The sequence below is a fragment of the Acinonyx jubatus genome, chromosome E4, assembly GCF_027475565.1.
Source record: "Acinonyx jubatus isolate Ajub_Pintada_27869175 chromosome E4, VMU_Ajub_asm_v1.0, whole genome shotgun sequence".
NCBI classification, from domain to species: Eukaryota; Metazoa; Chordata; class Mammalia; order Carnivora; family Felidae; genus Acinonyx; species Acinonyx jubatus.
In genome coordinates, this window is record NC_069395.1 from 62,646,121 (window position 1) to 62,653,788 (window position 7,668).

Here is a 7,668-nt window from a genome sequence, read left to right on the forward strand (position 1 = left end):
GCACACAGATTAAAGTGATTCGCCCAGAGCCTTCAGTGGGTTCCTCCGATCTCACCAGGAGAAGGTGGAACATGCCAGATCAGAGCTCGCAGCCTCTCCGTTTCTGGCCTCACATCACCGATGTGCTTGCTACGTTACGTGTGCTTAGAGCCATGCTGTGGCATGATGATGAGCAAGTCCCTTTAGAGGAAGATGCACCTGTTCAAAGTCCACACCTTGAAGAGATGCAGAGCTGCTGTGTTCCTTTTAGGGAAACTTTGAGTAGCTATTTATTGCCTGGAATAAACTTACGGTCCGTCTTGCCCATGTAAACAGGCGTCGGAAAGCCCTTTCGGAGTGTCCGCTTGGCTCTTTGATGCAGTGCCACTTTACAAAAGGATTCCTGCCACACTCGTCTCTTTTTCTTTTCCTCCTTTCTCCCCTTGATATAATGACGCAAATCTTCCTTTTTATTTTATAATTTTCGTAGATTTTTTTTTTTTAAAGGCCATGACTTTAAGAAGACACGTTTGGTGAAATAGGTCCTTTTGGTTGATGTATTTAAGAGTTTGGGTTAGGAAAAAGTTGAAAAACAAGAACCAAAAACAAACAGGTCCCCCCTCCCCGCCTCCCCCTCCCCCCCGCCGCTCAGTGCCATAGACAAGAGTCCAAAGGACATTAGCTGCCCCATTGCACACATTGGAAAGGAGAGTTTGCTGTGAGCTCAGTCCTTCTAATAGACTGGCAATTTTGTGAAAGGTTTAGAGGATTTTGTTTAACCATTTCTGCATGTGTTTTTAATGAGCTCATGATGGTTTTAACAAAGACCAGGTTGTGCGTTTTGCGGCATTTTCTGACCTGATCCCTCCCTGCTGAGCCGGGGAGTGGGCACCTGTGCTCTGCTCCTGGCTCACCTATGGGAGTCAAGGTGGTGGGGCCATCTCCGGGCCTGTCTTCGTGCCAGGGATGAATCATGCAGTAGGCAGAGCGGAAGGAGCCTCTTTGTTGACAGCTTTCCATCTGGACTTTGGATACGGCTGATGGTTCACGTAGAGCGTTGGTTAGCTGGAAGGGACTAGGAGAGTCCGCTCCTCCGTAAGGGATCAGGAGCGTGCAAAGCCCCAGCAAAGAATGGCCCCAGATTTCATCTGCAAAGCTCAGAGAAGCATCTCACTCCCTGAGGTTCAGGTACCGAGGTCCGTGAATGTGTACGACTGCGGCTTTGACACGCCGGTGTTCAATAGTCAATAGGTCATTTACAGCCCCATTCACATAATCCGACTGGAGTCCGTCTGAATAAATTCATCAAGCTCAGGTGGCCAAGAGCGAACCCCTTCCGTGTTTAATAATTAAAATAAACAGGGCTATTGAGATGAATTTCAGTTTGTCATGTATAAATGTAAGAGACTCCATAAGGGATGGTGTTTTGTGATTCATATAGAAATATGATGGATGTATGATACGTTTTCCACAGCTATTTAAGAAAAAAAAAGATTATCTTAGTCATGGGGTAAAGTTATGTGATGCATTGCACCATCCAGGCTGTGTCTGGGCCAGTACAGATTTTTTTTTTTTTTTTTTGTGAAAGATTACTTCTTGGCAAACTAGATATGCAAACGCCAGAATACAGTAAAACCACATTTAATTGGACCTACTTGCCAACTTCTTGAACACAGCTTGGATTATTCCACGGGAGAGGTTGCTTCTGTTAAAAGCTGGCGGGGGGGCGGGGGGAGGAAGTGGCATATTGACAAGGCTTCAGATAATTTTTTTTTCACTTGAAGTACAATTATGCAATGAGCCAAGTTTGGAAGTATTTTACTATGTTTAATAATTATTATTCAAGATATTGTAAAACATATGCATTTGTTAAGGGGAATGTAATGGGAGTGAAATCATGTCATAAATTTTACTTCGGATTTATTTTCCCTATTTTGTGTGTTTTTTTTTTTTATTTGATAGCCTTCCAAATTGGTTCTAGCCAAAACCATGCACTCTAATACATACCGTACTTGATATTAAAGTGAGAATATGAGTAATTTATAGAACCCGAGTGAGAACAGTTTTCTCCTCTTAGCCAGCTTCTGCCACCTCTATTCAGGTACCAGGGGACACATCCAACAGCCAGTGAGATAATAGGGATCAAGAAGTCCTCCGCGTTGAGGAACCTGCCACATCCTTCTCAACAACAGAAGATTCCAAGTCCACTCAGCCCCGGCCACGTCTATTGTTCGAGTGTCTCTCCTTCACACAGGAGGATGACTATTTCTTTAGGTGTGTGTAAGTCTGGGAGAATCACACGCCGCTCCCTCTCCCGAGGTGTGAGTGGGGACTCCCTGACCACCCACGATGTGCTCAGGTGAGTCTGAGCTCTGGGCGACGCTGTCACCCTGAACTTGGGAAGCTTGAGAAGGCATCACATCAGTTTGCTTCCCATCTTGAGCTGAAACAAATTTATATTGTTTTCGCAGTCTCTTTTCCAAGGGAGAGAAAAGAAAAAAATTGCCCCTTGCACTTCCTGAAACTGAACAAAGGTGCCATCGCTAAAGATTAGCAAGACGCTACGGATTTGCACTGAACCCCACCTGCTCTGTGAAAACCCCACGGTTTTCTCACAATCCCACTCAAGCTGCTGAGCAATTGGGCCTTGTCTTCTGAGTGTGGTTATTCGTCAGCTTGACTTCTGTTTGCTCTGCTGGTTCATTGTTTTCTCATGCCATGCCACAGCCAGCGACCGGGAGAGGAGAAGGCAGAGCCTTGGGGCCGGCTCCCGGGCCCCTGCAGAGGGGCAGACTTTCCCGGCGGGCAGACAGATCGGCGGCGACCCTAGGTGTGTTTTGAATGTGTGCCCGGGGCTCACGGAGCCTGATGCAGCTTTGCTGCTGTGTGGGGTGGACTGCGGCAGTGTGAGCCTTGTGTCTGCAGAGGGGACATGAGGACATCTGGACCGTGTCCCTGCGAGCAGGGCTTTTGCTGCAGGCCTTTGAAAATCCTGCTGCAACGGCCCCCAGCGCCTTGGAACTTTCTCCCTGGAGAATTTAGAAGAGCCGGTGGCCTTGATTTCTTGGCCATCTACAGCCTCCACACGTGCAGGGCTGTCCCCGAGCAGGGTGATTCAGGGGGTCCAGGAAGCGTTTTGCACAGCCCTTCTCTCTAAGAGCCTAAAATCAGGACCGGGGTCATGCATGCCTCTCTCCCGTCCTCAGCCACCTAGCTGTGCTGTCTTGAACAAGTGACTTCATCTCTCTGGGCTTCTCCCCGCACACACCGCACTCCCCCCCGCCACCTTCATCTTTAAATAAACCTCTTGGACCATGAGACCCTGAGGTTCTTTTCAGGTCTAAATTCTTGGGCTTTTTTTTTTTCTTTTTCTTTTTACCTGTTTAACTGCAATGCTGACTGAGCTTGGGCTGATTAACAAGAAAATATTTCCCAGGTAGAATAGAAATGGTGACTAGCTCATTGCCATGAAAGGCACGCTCACGTGGATAAGGGAGGACACGGGCAGGGTGGGTGAGCGTTTCCACCGGCCTTTGGATTTTTAATCTCTAACTGTATTTACAAGTGCCCGTGCTTCCTTGTGTCTTTTTGAGCCGAGCGGGTCTAGGGTCCTCTTCTGTTTTCTGATAGCAGGAAGCTGAGAGGTCCTGGGTAGATGGTAGGCAAGAGATCATCTTGTTCCAAGGTCTGTTTACACTGCACCCTACCTGCTTTTGCGAAAGTGATGAGGACCATATCACCCTTGCTGTGGTCCCTCATCGTCTTAACAAGCGGTGAACATGTGCAGGGAACACCAGGCTGGGCAATCATCCCTGTCAGTCCTGCAAAGCGGTTTTTTGCTTGTTCAGCTCCTCACGGAGTCTTGGTTGGACAGCTCCCCGGCCACCTTCCAGCACAGGACAGGGCCTTGCGTATGAAAAGGCTAATTCTGATAGCTTCCATAGGAATGGGCACACCAAAGACCATCGCCGTGGGTTTCGTTCATGGAATTTGGAGTGTCCCGGGGGACTGGTGATAGGTCTACAGATCAAAGACCATTTGATGTTGATCATGAAGAGAACACACCACACTCATAGATGGACTCTGAAATTAAAGAAAACCCAATTTTTAGTGACTGTCATAAAAATCCCATGTTACACCATTCACAGCCAGACCACTGACCTAGTCATCCCCTGTATTTCTAGCATGTACCTAATCCATCCCAGAATGAAGGAAAACCCTACCAGAGTGTTGCGTGGGCGGGGGTGGGGAAGAAAAAAAAAAAAACAGCCAAGAGAATGATTGTGGACTCATTTGTACAAGAGTCTAACTCAAATATTTCCCCTTTTATTTTTTTCATTCTGAAGTCACAAAGCAAAATGGTTGCCGAATTAAAGATTAGCATGTAAGTAAGATCGAAATAGGACTACATTCTTATATTAGTTAAAATTCTTTTGGTTGCAAGGAATAGAAATCCATCTTAAGCTAGTTAAGCCAAAAAAGAATTTTATTATAAGGCTACTTGGATTCGGTGGAATCCGAAAGAGGAATACGGGAGGCCTTGGGAGCAGCTAGAATTAGGAGCTCAAAGGCTGTCAGGCTTTCTTCTCCCTTCCCTGCCTCTGATTCCCGTTCTGCTGATTGGCATTTTCCATTCCTCAGGCCACATGGTGGGACAGGCTGCCAACTCCTTCTGCATTTCCTTGTCTTCATCTTCAGACTCCCAGGGAGAGGCCGATGTCTCTTCTCAGTTATAGTTCCCAAATCCTGGGGGAGAATTCTGGTTGGGCTGTATGGATTGGGCGCCCACCTCTCAACCAATGGGAAGTGCCAAGGGTAAGGCCCATTGTACCAACCTGAGGTCCCCAACCTGGAGCCCCCACCCCCCTGCACTCGTGCTGGGGTGGGGGGGCAGGGGCGTGGTCCCCGGGGGGGCGGGGAGACACTTCCCTGCAATGAGGCAGGTGCTGAGCTAACAAAACAGCAGGGGACTGCTACGTCCCTCCACAGAAATTAAAGGGAAACTATGAAAAAAATATTATTTACCTGAAAGTGAGACTAATATATTCCCCTTTGTGGTCTAACAACCGTTATTAATTTCTAATCCATAGCCAAATAGTAAAGTGAACTAATGTATGTTTTCTAAAGTATAAAATATTAATTAATTTTCATTTAGCTTAGTTTATCTGACCTCCCTCAAGTTACCTATCATTTTATAGTCTTGGAGCATGTTCATGTACTTTTTGGTGAAATCCTTACCTGGCTCATCCCGGTGAGGCCACAGAATTCAGTTGTTGACCTTATCTTTCAGCTATTTGATCACCATCCAGGTGTCCTATGAGTGAGGCAGGGGGTGATCAGACAACGGAGCACACTGAACAAAGACACTTCTCGTTGAGGACGTAAGGAGACTGTGCAATGTAAGCTCTGTGTTGGCAGCAGGCAGCACATGTGTGTTCTCTATCTGGGGACACAGGAATCCCAGAGTCCAGAATGGGGGAGGGGCTGGGAAGGCCAGTGTTGGTTGATTTGAGTGAGGTGCTCAGAGCCAAGGTGTTGACTACCAACAAAGCTGTGTTAACCCTCTCAGGTGCCTCCAGGGTCACAGCTGGGAAATGCGGCTGCCTGTTGGGAAGAGAGACTGGCACCCATGGACTGAGGTAAGAGACACACTCAGATAGTTTTAAGTGGAAGACACAGGTTGTTTGGACGTATGGCTCCTCACTCCTTAGGGACTTCCTGTCCCATTGCTAAAGATGCAAAATACTCAGGGTTTGAAGGAAGCCACTGGTTAGAGTTAGGTCTTCAAGGCCAAGGTAGAGGGGCATAAGCCTCCTTGATTCGCTGTGTCTCAAACTGTATAGAAAAAAATATGAGTATTTTAGGTACTGTGGATTTCATTGATGCTTTTTTTTTGTTTTTTGTTGTGTGTGTGTGTGTGTGTGTGTGTGTGTGTTTACCCAAATTATTGTAATCTGCATTTGAGGAACTTTGGAGCCTGACAAAGCACGTTCCTCTTTTCTAGCCTTTGTTGTTGGTCTTCCCCTCCTCCTGTGCACCTCGTGAGAGGCAGCTGGGAAGCCAGGATACAAGAGTTTGTGCTACAGAGGCAGGCAGAATGGGGTTCAGGTTCAGCCTTGGGCCAGCTTTTTGTCTCTACATTAGAGAACCCACAACTGCCCCTCAGAAGGACCTTAAGGACTGGCCAGATGGCACCTTTAAGGCAACAGAAGCATTGCACCTGCCAGGACCCGTCCAGTCACAAATGACAGAAAATGAACTCAGACTAGCTGGAAATGCAAAGGAAATTATTGACTCACATGTCGGGGGAGTCTGGGGGTGGCAATGGCCTCGGGGGTGACTGGGCATAAAGACTCAGGTGACAGCATTGGGTTCTGTCTTTCCCCTCATTCTCTCTTTCCCCTCCCCACCCCCTTTCTTGGGTTCACTGTCTTTACAGCTATAGATGGGCTTTCCTCACATGATGGGGGAGCTGGGTGTGGACAAAGATGGCACTAGCTGAGCTCGTCCCAGGAAATGGCCCCAGAGGGAAGAGAATGGCATCTTCTGAACATCCGCCCTATTGGTATAAGCCTTGATTCAAGCTTCCCAGAGGAGGAGGTAGAAGATGCAGGAGGTCTGGAGAGCCCTGAACCCAGACACGAAGATTTCACCAGGGAGCCAAGGACAGAAGTAGTTTCTGCTCATGGCTTCCTGTCCAGGGAAGACAAATTTGACTTGGGTGTGGGATGGTAGGAAAAAAGTGATACGGCAGAGGGCAAATATTTATTGACGACTGTACACTTGGCCCTGGGGATACAGCAAGCCCCTGCCCTCATAGAACTTACTGGTTAATGAAGGAATTAAGGAAAAAATGTTAGTAAAGCATTGTAAGCATTATGAAGAGAGTACACGGCAAGTTCAAACACAGAGTAAGGGGAGTCCAACCTGGCTGCTGTGTAGCAGAATAAGGGGGTGGACAGTGTTTGGGGCAGAGGGATCAACATGTGCAAAGGCCCAGAAAGAGAACCAGGTGGCTTTAAGGAGCCCGTCAGTTTTCTCCCCAGCTAGTCCGAATGGCTGGATCACTGAGGGTTCATTTTCTGAGGCCGCTGGAGCAGATTACCACAAACTCCGTGGCTCAGAACAACAGAAATGTACTCTCTTGTGGTTCTGGAGGCCAGAAGTCCAAAATCAAGATGCCAGCAAGGCTGGACTGGGGCGGGGGGATCTTTCCTGGCCTCTTACATCCCAGCCGCTGGCAGTTCCCGGCTTGTGTCTGTACCATCCCATCCCTGCTTCCATCCACACACAGGGCTCTCTCCTGCACGTTCATATCTTCACCTCTCTTGCCTCCTAGAAACACTTATCATTGGATTTAGGGCCCACCCAAGGAATGTGGGGTAATCATCTCATCTCAGGACCCTTAACTTAGTCATATATGCAAAGACCCTTTCTCCAAATAAGGCCACATTCACAAGGTCGGGGTGTTAGGAAATGGACATACCTTTTGGGGGCCACCATCCAATGCAGGACAAGAACAACAGATACTCTGGACTGAGAGGCAAGGCAGGTCCTAGGAAATCGGGACCTCATCCTCCAGCAGGCCAGTGATGTTTCACACTGCATTTTAGAAGGAATACCGTGGTTGTTTCGTGGAAGCAGACTGGAGGTGGGCGCTGAGATGGAAGCAGGGCTGTGGTCTATTGG